This window comes from Rhinatrema bivittatum, chromosome 11, assembly GCF_901001135.1.
Source record: "Rhinatrema bivittatum chromosome 11, aRhiBiv1.1, whole genome shotgun sequence".
NCBI classification, from domain to species: domain Eukaryota; kingdom Metazoa; phylum Chordata; class Amphibia; order Gymnophiona; family Rhinatrematidae; genus Rhinatrema; species Rhinatrema bivittatum.
In genome coordinates this window covers 81,803,343-81,815,461 of record NC_042625.1, presented here as the reverse complement: position 1 = coordinate 81,815,461, position 12,119 = coordinate 81,803,343, and the positions used below count along the sequence as shown (strand labels likewise).

At 45.7% G+C, this 12,119-nt stretch overlaps 1 long non-coding RNA gene across 1 annotated transcript; it reads right to left on the bottom strand.

Annotated features, from left to right (window-relative positions):
• Positions 1–4,691: 4,691 nt before the first annotated feature.
• Positions 4,692–8,425, bottom strand: LOC115100681. Its single transcript, XR_003859167.1, has 3 exons — positions 8,226–8,425; positions 7,691–7,750; positions 4,692–4,814 (listed from the first exon to the last, which is right to left on the bottom strand). It is a non-coding gene; the product is annotated as an uncharacterized LOC115100681 (long non-coding RNA).
• Positions 8,426–12,119: the final 3,694 nt, after the last annotated feature.

Sequence of the window (12,119 nt, the reverse complement as noted above, 5' to 3'; positions counted from 1 at the left end):
AGACAGCACTATAATCAGTTTTGATTCAGTAAGAACATAAGAAGTTGCCATACTGAGTCAGACCAAGGATCCATCAAACTCAGCATCCTCTATCCAACAGTGGCCAATCCAGGCTACAAGGACCTGGCAAGTACCCAAACACTAAGAAGATCCCATGCTACTAATGCCAGTAATAGCAGTGGCTATTCCCTAAGTCAGCTTGATTAATAACAGTTAATGGGCTTCTCCAAAAACTTCTCCAAACCTTTTTTAAACCCATCTACACTAACTGCACTAACCACATCCTCTGGCAATAAATTCCAGAGCTTAATTTTGCGATTATACCCTCCCTCCCTCCTCCCCCATCTACTCCCAGGCATTCCCAATCTGGAATTAGACATAAAATAAAATAGCAGAAATCAGAAATAAACAAGGTAATACTGGGTATTAGAATAAAATAAAAAAAATTGATAAAAAACCAAAGAAAAACAAAGTAGATAATGCTCCTTTAAGTGTCCACTTGTTGTGACCGTCACTTCCCAACAGCTTCACTCCGCCTACCTTTCCTTTTTTGCGGCTCCTCCTGCTCTTCACGGATGCCTGGCTGCCACGGCGTCCGCCTGTCGTCCTCTCCGGTGTCCCTGGACCGGCTTGGGCGCTGCCTCCCGCCATGTTCTACAGGTACCTTAGGGCACATGCATCGCGCGGCCCTCATTCTTATTTCCTCATTGGCGCTTTCCTCAGGGGCGTCCCCCTGTGATGACGTCACGCTGCCCGGATATTTAAGCCTACAGTTTATTGCTAGCCGTTGAGTTAGCAAGGGGAATTCTTATGGATGGGATTCGCTCTCCGTACCCAGCTACTCTGCCTCCAACTTCTATTGGACTCTTTCTGATAACGGGGTACCCGCTCCTCGGGGGCCTCTTTTGCTTCTTTCAGGTCACTGTCAGGTAACCGGTACTCGCTCCTCGAGGGCCCATGTTCCCTGACCCGCTGCCTGCATCTATCTCCTTTTCTACTTGGAAGAATTCGCTACAGACACCATCAGTGAGTACTATCATCATCCACTCCTCAGAGCTGTCTCCCTGGAACCAGGTACTCGCTCCTCGAGGGCCTGCCTCCATTCCAGCACCAGTGCCATCTCCTACGTGGAACTGCTGTGTGAGTACTTGCCAACGAGTCTCTCTGCTTCCAGGGGTCTGGTACTCGCTCCTCGAGGGCCGGCTCTCCCTATCTCGGGGCTTCTCCATACTGGGGACTCTGTGAATATCTCAGTGTACTCACTTTCTCAGTTCTCTCCACTACAGCACTGCTACAGGAGGAACCGCTGTTCCAGCGCCCTGAGGAACCCTAGCCCAGCCGGGCTACATCTGCTACTCACTACTGCCACCTCTGGTGGCTTCTCAAACTGTCTAAATAAAGATGTAATCTCTGTGTGCCCGGAGCTGAGCCTGACCTGTGTCCCCTCACGGGACTTCCCCCCGTGGGCGTGGTCAGCTGCCACAGTGTCCAAGGGTCCACCCAAACCTCACTAATTATAACACCACTATTACTTGAGCTGACTATAGCAATGTAAAAAGGGCTCCCACATTTGCACATGCAATGCTAGCTTATCTTTCTTAATAGCTATGAGGTAGCTTATATTCTGTAAGGACCAGAGCCTCTGGAGAAATGAGATTCTAGATGGGATAGATTCCTGTTTCCAGTGTGCAGCCACTTCTTTCCAAGCAGCGCATATTTTATGGTTCATGAGAAAACCTCACTGCAAGAGACCAAATATTTGGATACAAAGAGAGAAGATCTACACCACATCTACACCAGATTTAAAAGGAGGCGTCACATGGGTCATTTCCATAGTCATTGTCTCAGTCCACTTCCAAAAGGATAATAGCTTCGGACAAGCCCACCAGATATGATAAAATAACCCCACAAGGCCATAGCGCCTCCAACGTGTATCCGGATAGCTGGGGTAGATTCTGTGTAGCTTCTGAGGCATAATGTTCCATCTGTATAAAATGTTTAATTAGTTTTGACAATATTCGCAGAAATGGAACTCTTTGCTGTCTCCAAATATCAATCCTCCCAACTCTTATCTGTCAGAGATGCCCCCAGTCAGATTCCCACTCGCGTACGTGTCCAAATTGAATTTTTTGTTTGGAAAACATCAGATAGATTCTAGATATTAATCCCCTCTTGATATTTTGTCGAAAACGCATTTCTTCAAACTCAGAGAAGGCACGTGCCTCTTGGCTCTTAATAGGGTCACAAGAAAAACAGTGTTTAAGCTGTAAGTATCAATAAAACTCAAGTTCAGGCAGAACAAAGAGTTTTAAATTTAATACCACCTAACAGGGGGAATCAGTGCAATTCCTGGAGCACAGGCAACACAAGGTCAAATTTCCTTAAGCCATAAGTTACTATGACCGTGGTGTTTTGAAATAATTGGCACCTTTTGATTTGAGACACAGGCAAGCCCAACAAAAGGAAATTGCAATAGTCAATTCTAGAAATAATCAGAACGTGTATGCAAAGTTTCAAGTCATGGCAATCGAGGAAAGGATGTAGACAACAAATGCATCTTAGAATAAAAACAGATTTTTGAACTGTACAGGAGAGATGGTGTATCACGGGCAGTTTAGAATCTAATACCCAGTGTAGAGGCAACTTCCCTTAAAGGTAGATTTTAATACCCCTGTACGGGCGTCCATGTGCGCGCGGACGTGCCAGTTTTATAACATGCATGTATCGACACGCACATGTTATAAAATCCGCTTCCCGTGCGCACATGGACGCTCAAGTGGGGGGGGGGGGGGGGGGGAATTTAGTAGACGTGCGCGGCGATGGAATAGGCCTTTTCCCCAGTTCCCTCCCAGTCCGCTCCAGTGCATGGCGATTCAAGGAGATACGCGCGCGTCACGTGGATCTCCAAAGGCCCACAGCCACGCGCATATATCCCAGGATGCGCATTGTGAAGCAAATTTTAAAGAGAGGCAGGCCGGGGGCTGTCCGGGGGGAGAACCCTTAGGCCCTGTCCCACTGAAGCATGTGCCGGGATCCGACCAGCCCGCGCAACCTGATGCTGCTCCGGAGAGCGAGTAAGTGAAAAAACAAAACAAAATCTAGGATAGTTAGCAGGATTTTAGGGGTCAGGGGGCAGGATAGGGTAAAAGGGAGGCAGATTAGGTAGGGGGGTTAGGAAGTTCCCTCCCAGTCTGCTCCAGTAAAGGAGCGGACTGGGAGGGAACTTGTGCACCTTGCGCGTGCCGAGCCCTAGGGGAGCCCCGATGGCTTTCCCTGTTCCCTCCGAAATCGGAGCGGCCTCGGAGGGAACTTTCCTTCCACCCCTCCACCTTCCCCTACCTAACCCGCCCCCAGCCCTACCTAAACCCCCCCCCCCCATACCTTTATTTTGGAAGTTGCGCCTGCCTCTGGGCAGGCATAGGTTGCGCGCGCTGGCCAAGTGCCAGCACGCAATCCCCCGGCACAGCCGGATTTACACGCATAGGGCATTTAAAATCTGCCCCAAAGCCTCTGATGCTAAAGGATTAATTTTAAGTTTATGAGAAGATAGCCAAAGGGCTACCCGGTCAAGACAATTGTTTAGGTTAGAGGCAGAATTATCCAGTTTGGTGTCAAAGATACCAATGATTTGGATGTTGTCAGCGGAGACTGAGGGCCTAACCTCGCAATTCTGTAGCACTGAAGGGGAGAAGAAAATATTAAAGAGATGGATGGTGCAGGAGAAGGAGCCACCATGCAGGCTCCACTTTGCATCTGCCCACAAACACCCAGTCGCCCAAATGCACCCACTCCTTTTATTCACCTTTGGTAGAGCCCTCATATCTGAATACATTTACTCCTGCTTGAGCGCAATGGCAGTCCAGCCCACAGCACTGCCATAGCTGCCCAGTTCCCCTTATTTGCTAAGAAAGCAGCTGTTTTACACTTTGGGCAGAATAAGGAAGATCAAGCAGTCCCAAACTCTCCTGGTGAAACTCTGTCTGAAACCACTGGAAACATTCTCTTCAGAAACTTCCCCTAGTCCTGAGAGACTGCTTAAAATTTCCCCTGCAAAAGTCACTTTTAAAGTACCACATCACGGCCGGGATTGCAGCACCTGCTTTTTACAAACTGTGTTGACCATCTTTTCTGCCAATGTTGCCCTGTGTAGGGCAGACCCAACCATCTCTCTTACACCATGCTAAATATTTTTTTTTCACATGTTTCTCTTTCTCACACACACACACACACACACACACACATTCAGTCACACCTTATATACTTGCATTTGCACTGTTCACAGTTTCTGCATGGATACAAACCTATTTTCAAATTTACACTTCTCAGCTACTCAAACTGATAGCATACGTACATGGCCCTGTGTATAGACAGGATTTTACAGATACCAAAAGTTGCACATAGTACAGTCATACCACACATTTATATTTACAAAAATAACTCACCCACACTGTCTGCACACAGATACAGTAATTTCTCTGGCACACAAGCTACAGTATATACATTTAGTCATGTCCCTCCTTCAAATCACACATACCATCTTGACTTAGTTCAATATTCATATCTCCTCTGCCATACACAGCACAATTAAAACATCTTTTTTTTTTTTTTACAGGTACTGATGCCACATACTAACAATATAATAAATGTTAACAATTTATTTTCACAAGCAAAAAGAAAAGAATTACACTTCATAGCTTCTTTCTTGAGCTGTGAGGATGATAGCGGTAGGGTATGAATGGTTTTCCAGCTGCTGCTGCAGCTTGGGAGAATTGTAGGTCCTCACCTTCCTCAGTCAGGAGCAAGTTTTGTGGCTGCTAAGGAAAATAAACAGTACATGAGAACAAATATTTAAACCCTATCTAATCACCAGCAGCACCCATCTTAAAACGCCTTGTCAACAGATAAGGAAAGCAAGCAGGCAGACAAAGGGAATGGTCGAGGCAGGCAGCAGTAACAGTTTGATGGATCCTTGGTCTGACCCAGTATGGCATATCTTATAGCAGCACTTGGTAAGCATACAATAATCATCCCACAACTCCCATTATGTATGTGCATCATGGACACAGCACCAATAATCCTTGTAACTGTGTGACAGTTGCTGGGCTTTACTTGCAGGAAATAACCATAGCATTAATCATGCCAAACAGGCAAGTGATATTAATAGTGCATGAATTTGTACTTTTAGCCAGATATGTAAATAATGTATACAGCCATGCTAGCATTCAAAACCACAGGGGGGGGAAAACAGTGCTCACCAGCACTCTGCTGTGTTTGTAGAATCATAAAAGTGCTCTGTCTGTACTCTCTGCCATGCCTTATGCTATGCACCAGTTATTCCCTATAGCTTGAGCTGCCCACCTGCTGCATCCAGGGCACCCCTGTAGGCCACACTGGATAGTGAACGCTGCCCTGGCCACTCTCCTGCACCTGTTGCTTGCCTTAATGCCCTGCCCCCATCCCTACTACCTTTTCTGTAGTAGATGGCTCTATATGGTCAGTTCTGAACCATCTGAGCAAACTAAGCGAAAAGGGATAGAGCACAGAAACAAAACTTCTGATCCAACCTGCCGTTTCTTATGTTCTTAAATCGAAGAAGACGTCCACGTGTTTTCCAAGCAGCAGGGAAGCAGCAGCAGAGATGAACTTCACACTGATGTCAAAGGTTAAATGCTTTCTGAAATGGCTTATTAAAGTTACAAACCAAAGCTTTGACCTCCACCTCAGTCAGAAGGCTGAGGCCTTCCAACTGAGGCAAAAAAATAGTAGTTTGTATCCTTTATTTCGGGGGGAATGAAAGTTCAAATAGTAATTTGACAAAGACCTCACCCCAGCAGGGAACCTTAGAAGGTTGAAGGTTGTGATTCTTCAATGCAATCTGTATCATCTAGGAAGCAGACAAACCAAACTCAAATAGAAAGAGTTGTTTTACCCAGGCTTATAGAAGTCACCATGCTTCTCCTTCCCCCAACAACAGACAGGTGCTCCTTACAGTCCCTTTCACTAGGGATACAGTGCACCTAAGCACAGATGCTGGGGAGGTTTGGACACTCACACTCACTTCTCAGAACTCCACCTTATGGGATCCATTTGGACTGCAGAACTGGCCTCTTAGCTCTCTGCTACTGAATTCTGCTGCAGTGCAAGTCCCAGTTAACCCCAGAGTGAGGTTCTGCAGAAAGGGGACCACACCCGATCAGCAATGGGAGGTTACAGTGGAAAACCACTGCCCGACCCCCCAGGCTGTATAGCATGAGTGACAAGAGTTATCGAGACCCAAGTTGGAAAATTTAGGGATGTGTCAGGCAGTCACCCCTAAAGGATAATAATTTTCCATGTGACCTGTTGAAGTCAGGACAAACATGATTGATTAAATCTCTTAACTCTGAATGCTGCACTGTTCTCGGAGCTTCATAAAGCAGCTGATAAGAAACCCCGGACCCCTTACTGCAGTTCTTCAGGTTCTAAGGACACAGGATGCGCTGTTTTTGCCGCTGATGCCATGAGGTTGCAGGATAGCTATGTCTATTCGGCTTTCGATTTCTCTGGTTGAATGACCACCATGGGGCTCTATCACCGGGCTCATATGGAAGCCCCAGCCCGTGGTTTGAAAACCCCTGTCAGATCCTCGGTAAAAAAAATGTGGTTTAAATAATGTCTGAAACGGTGAGAGGAGTCCAGACTGGAATGCAGATCTGGCTGGAAGCCACATGGGAGTGGAAGCGTCGTGCTCATTTGCACAGAAAAGATAAACCTTGTGAAAGACACCATCTCTCCTGCTCACTTTCATGCTCAGAATAAACTCTTCTCTGTTGCACTCTGGTTTATGGTAAATGTTGTCCCCGAGTCCCTCATTAATTGGCATTTGATTCTTAGCGCTTACTCCCTGCCGACAGCAAGCATTCACTGTCCCTGCTGCAGATGAGGGATGTTTGTCTAGGAGACAGCTTGAAAATACACTTTAGTTCGTTTATTTAGGAAAAGATTTGGCTCCCCAAGAGAAACTGTTTTGCTTAGGATCCCAGGAGAGGGAGGTAATGCAAATGCACTATAAATTTGCTTTTTACATGATTACATCACAGGAGCACAAATGCAATCAACGATAACAGTGGAACTGTTACCACAGTCAAGATCAGACTGGCAAGGAAGATTTCCAAATTCCCTAGGCTAGAATCTGCACTTGCCTATGCCCTTGCTGACTAAAGCCCTTCTCTGCTAGAGCTGTATTCTAGTAAAACTGACAAACATTAATCAGAGAAAGAAAAGTACATTTAAGTACCTGGCAAACATTAGATAAGGACACACGTTTCTTATTGTTTATCATTTTATTAGCTGGTACATAACTCAGTCTACTGGTTCCAGCAAATGAGGCATGCACAAACATAGATTCTGCCAGAAGATATCTTGCATAGTTTCTCTTTTTGATTTTGTTAAAGCTCAGGATAGTAGACGCTATATCGTAGCCGGACGTGGGTTCAAGGAGAAGGCGCACCTGCACACTCCATCACCACCAGCAGGGACTGCAGAGTGGTGAGCTATCTCATACTGGCCTGTTAGCAAAGGAAGTACATTTCTGGCCAGAAACACAGAGAAGCACGGACAGAAGACACCCACAGAAATACCCAGGGGCACACAGAGAGGGGTGCAAAGAGTAAGGCACAAGGAAGGACCAACAGAAATTTAGTGTTCTCACCTCTTGAGTACTGACGATCATTTATACTTATCTGGTGATTTTCTGAATAAGAGCTGAAATCTGCAAGAGACAAAAAGTGAAAATATTTCGAGAAAAGAATCATATTCTTGGTTTAAGAAATGTGTACTGCAAGTTTGCGTTAATTATTTTCACTGAAACTTTTCTGATTTTTTTTTGTTGATGAATCCTTGTACCTGCACCATAAAAGAGAAAGGAACGTTTATACATAGAGTTCTTTGAAAAAAAAAACAAACAACCTGACAAGGGAAAAGAACGTAGTGAATAGTGAAAGGCAAACAGTTAAAGGAAATAAACTTAAGCTGTTGAATATTTCATTTGAAGTTGTTAACGTGTGTTCCTGGAAAGTATTTTGTTACCAAAAGAAGCCTCTGCAATTCATGCTCTTTTAAAAGCAAAGTCTACTGAATTTGAGAATTTGAGTCAAGGTGCATATTGCTGTGAACCGACGCCTATTCTAGCTCAGATTTTTATCATCCATGATTTTTTTTCTACAAGCAAATCTTATGGCACTTACTTCTCTCTGGGGAAACCACTGGTATTGTTATTAATCAGAATACAGAGAAGAAGTGTTCTTTTACGTGTGGCTGCCATTGAGGGAAATGTGTGCGGTCTTCACTTTGGCACCGTGACTGTTCAAAAGCTCTCCCCTTTCCTGTAAACGCTCTGAATCGCGGTGTCAGCCCCTGAGCTCTCCAGTCCTTGAAGTGAAAGGCTGTGCAACCCTGTGCCAGTTCCCTGCATCGTCCAGCCCTAGAGGTGAAAGGCTCTGCCGAGCCGTCCCATCTCCTGGTTATGTCAAAATTCTATTGAAAATTGCCACGTTATTTTGCCCGGGAGCATTTTGAGGCAAGGAACAAACAAGAAAGCAAGCTAATTCAATTGGGGACTCACAATAATTAAGGCCAGATATGAATCCTGCCTGTTTATACACAGTCATGCTTGGGGCAATTGCAGAAATTAGATTAAGCAACAATATGTAATTTCTACAATGGACATCCTCCGAGAGGGGCTTTACCGTTGACATTCAAATGTAATCATCAGGTTGTGAGAGAATAAACCAGATATTAAGAAGAGCTACAACGAAGAAAATCCAAATATTTCAAGCACCTTGTAAACGTGTGGGGCCAGGGGGGGGCCCTAAGTTCTGGCCCTGTGCCATTGGTCCTTTTAAGTTAAATCAATACACCTCTACTTTTGGTTAATTTGGGGGTTTGTGCTCCTAGGGAAGAGAATGGCATGGTTCTTGGCTCCCTCTTTAAGAAGGGGCGTTGAGGGACCCTTAGGGGAAGTGTGCCCTGTGGTCACAGTAAAGCTTGTGTTGGGACAGTAAGGCCTGAGAAAGTCAGGCTGCTGGTTCAGCAGGGAGTTTTGGGGGCCTGCTGGTCGTCCCGGCCAAGCAAGGCCTGGCCACCCTGGAAACCGGAGTGCCAGCCTCAGGCTCCGAGGTGTTGCTGACTGGCACCTAGTGGGAACAGTGGGCCACAACCACAAAACGTAGTTGTTTTTTTTTAAATTTCATTTACAAAACCAAATGAAACAAAATAGAAAACGTGGGCACTTCCCATTTTGCTTTAAATGAAAGCACGACCCCCCCCCCCCCCATCAGGTAGGGTGGGCTAAGGAGGCATCACAGGGGAGGGGCAGGGCAGTGGAGCGTAATCCAGGAAGGGAGCAGGGGCAAGAGGATGAAGGTGCGATTAGGGGACGGGAGCAGCGCATGGAGGAGAAAGCATTACTGGGGCTAAATGAGGAAAAAAAACCAAAAACCTGCCCTCGCTCCTAAAAATACACGTTAACAAAAACAGCTGGAAAGAGGTTACGCGGATGAAGAACCGCTGAAGAATTATTAGATGGAGTTTCCGTCCCCTGCAGTGTCATCCTGTCTTCAATGTGTTACTGTTTGGCCTTTGCATTCCTTTCCCATTAAAGATGGACCTTACCCAAAGAAAGATACAAAGCTTTTCTGTGGCAGCACAATGGATAATAAACTTCAGAGCCTGCCTGCATGAGACTATCAGCTCTGAGGGAAGCTTTCCATCTGACCTGCTTTCTGCCTCCTAATTATTTTGTTATTCCTGGCTCACAGATTAGCTGTTGCAATACTCCCTTTTTCTCCACAGAAGAGGTCTGTGCGATTTTTGCCATTTCTTTGTTGTGTCTCTTTTTTTTTTTTATTTAAAACAAAAAGACCATTGTTGATTTCAATTTAATTAAATGCAAATGTGTTATAAAAGAAAAAACATTTCTCACTGCTCATCAAGCACTGATTCAAATGTGTGCAATCACTGAGAACTATCAGATCATCTCAGAGGGCGTCAGACACACATTTAACAGAAGTCACTCTCTTCCACACATCATCTGACCTCACACACTGCAAGGGCGTCTCACTCGTTTCACCCACCACTGTCCGCCATGCACTCACTCAATCCTTCCATCACGGGTCTCACTCGTTTCACCCACCACTGACTGCCATGGAGTCTCACTCAATCCTTCCATCATCTGAACTCACATACTGCAATGCTGTCTCACTCGTTTCACCACCACTGACCGCCATGGAGTCTCACTCAATCCTTCCATCACGGGTCTCACTCGTTTCACCCACCACTGACCACCATGGAGTCTCACTCAATCCTTCCATCACGGGCCTCACACACTGCAATGCTGTCTCACTCATTTTACCCACCACTGTCCGCCATGCACTCACTCAATCCTTCCATCACGGGTCTCACTCGTTTCACCCACCACTGTCCGCCATGCACTCACTCAATCCTTCCATCACGGGTCTCACACACTGTAATGCTGTCTCACTCGTTTCACCCACCACTGTCCGCCATGCACTCACTCAATCCTTCCATCACGGGTCTCACACACTGTAATGCTTTCTCACTCGTTTCACCCACCACTGACTGCCATGGAGTCTCACTCAATCCTTCCATCACGGGCCTCACACACTGCAATGCTGTCTCACTCGTTTCACCCACCACTGACCGCCATGGAGTCTCACTCAATCCTTCCATCATCTGATCTCAAATACTACAATGCTGCCTCATTCGATTCACCTACTACTGACCACCATGGAGTCTCACTCAATCCTTCCATCATGGGCCTCACACACTGCAGTGCTGTGTCATTCGTTTCACTCACCACTGACTGCCATGGAGTCTCACTCAATCCTTCCATCATCTGATCTCAAATACTGCAATGCTGTCTCATGCAATTCACGTACCACTGACCACCATGGAGTCTCACTCAATCCTTCCATCATCTGATCTCAAATACTGCAATGCTGTCTCATTCGATTCACCTACCACTGACCACCATGGAGTCTCACTCAATCCTTCCATCACTGACCTCACACACCGCAATGCTATCTCACTCGTTTCACCTACCACTGACCGCCATGGAGTCTCACTCAATCCTTCCATCATCTGAACTCACACACTGCAATGCTGTCTCACTCATTTCACCCACCAATGACTGCCATGGAGTCTCACTCAATCCTTCCATCACGGGCTCACACACTGCAATGCTGTCTCATTCGATTCACCCACCACTGACTGCCATGGAGTCTCACTCAATCCTTCCATCACTAACCTCACACACTGCAATGAGGTCTCACTCATATCTCCCATCACTCACCTCATACACTTCGATGAAGTCTCCCTTATTCTTTCCATCACTGACCTCGCACGCTACAATGCTGTCTCACTCATTTCACCCATCGATGACTGTGATGGAGTCTCACTCAATCCTTCAATCACTCACCTCACTCACTGGATTGAAGTCACACTCATCTCCGAGGCATACATTGCAATGCAATCTCCTTTCTTTCAACACTGGGCACATCCACTATAGTGTAGTCTCCTATTATAATTAAGCAATTAATGATGAACAAGTGTGTGTTATGCAAATGTATTCATTTTCTAGGGCCTAATTCCAATTACTGTATGGTCTTGCATGCCAATGAATGAGCCTGGGAAATCTAATTGCTTTGTGATGTCACACTTGCTGTGCAAGGAACAAAGTAAAAGTAGTATTGCTAAGTAAAAGTATCCCAAATTAGCAAATATGATAACATTAGGAACATTAGCAATCTCTCTGAACTAAGGCTTGGTTTCGTACGCCATTCTTTTGTTGTTGTTGTTGTTGTTGTTGTTGGCCCTCAGGTCTACAAAAAACATGAGCTCACAGACTAACATGCTGCCTGATCATGGAAAGTATCCTGCAGACATTTCCCTGAATTTAGGAATATTTGGTTAAGGTGCTTTCATTGTTCAAGACTTTGAGGAATGTACTTTGCATGCAAACATTGGGCTCATCACATTATATCACAAGGGACCAATATGCAGGGCTGCGAATAAACGCAGTGGCAGCAGGAAAATAGACAAAGACGCAAATCAACTTTCTT